A 1,175-nucleotide genomic window follows, 5' to 3' on the forward strand; every position below is an offset into this window, starting at 1 on the left:
TATATTTTGTAAAATTTTTTATTACACTGGAATAACTTGTTTTATATATAGGCCTATAGTGTAAAGATTTATTCAGTTATAAGGCTTTTGTAAAAACTTTTCCTAAAAATCTAATTATTTCCATAAAAAGATTATTTGACATAAATAAATCGATCCTAACTTAAATAAACTTAACCTATTATTATTATTAATTGAAGTTAAAATGCCAATAAAATTTTACAAAATTTAAAGTTATAAAATTAATTTTAAAAATAAATATCATTCTCGTGATTCAATTATAATCTTTCTAACAAGTTTATTGGACGTTATAAAAAGAAATTTTAATTAATTATGATATAACTAAAAATATAATTAAAATGATTCGGATATCAATTAATTAATTAAAGTGTATTTAATAAAGTAATTAAGTTTATTATGATCATGAAATACGTCTGAATGACTGTGATGAACTGTACAGTACAATTGAATATTGAAGACTTCTATTTAAAAAATTAATTATTTATTAATTGTTTTAAATACCACCCGAATATCAGGTAAAATAATATAAGTGTAATCAAAATCATTTGCCCATAGCTGTTACGTGATTTTCAATGGAAAATCCTACATCGTGCACAGAAGATGAATTCAAAAATTAATTTTCTTCAACAAATCAGAAAGATGAACATCATATTGATGATAAGCTACCATTTTTAAATGATAATAAAAGAATTTTAATATTTAAAATCTACATCTACATATAAATCGTCGAATTATCAAGGTGGAGTAAATTTCATGGTCAATACGAAGAAAATCATTTCTAAAATAATTAAAATTACTTTGTATTGATTTTATTTTGAAAATTTTATATACAATACTTCTTAATTAGAAACAAAATAAACAATTATGAAGCAACTCTTTACTTTCTTTGAAATTATGATGAGTCTTCCATTTAATATCTACTCGATCAGTTAATTAATTTTATATAAAAATTAAAAAATCTCTTAATATTCATAAAACAGAATCTAAATATATAAAATTGCTTGTCCTGACTGACTGAATGACTCACTGACTGATTCATCATCGCCCAGAGCAAACCGCTTAACCTAAAGAGATGAAATTTGGTACACAGTTAGGGTACGTCATGGAAACGCACACTAAGAAGGGATTTTTCGAAATTCCCCCGCGGGGGGAGAAGG

This window comes from Centruroides sculpturatus, unplaced genomic scaffold, assembly GCF_000671375.1.
Source record: "Centruroides sculpturatus isolate CEXI.00-Female unplaced genomic scaffold, Cexi_2.0 scaffold8, whole genome shotgun sequence".
NCBI classification, from domain to species: domain Eukaryota; kingdom Metazoa; phylum Arthropoda; class Arachnida; order Scorpiones; family Buthidae; genus Centruroides; species Centruroides sculpturatus.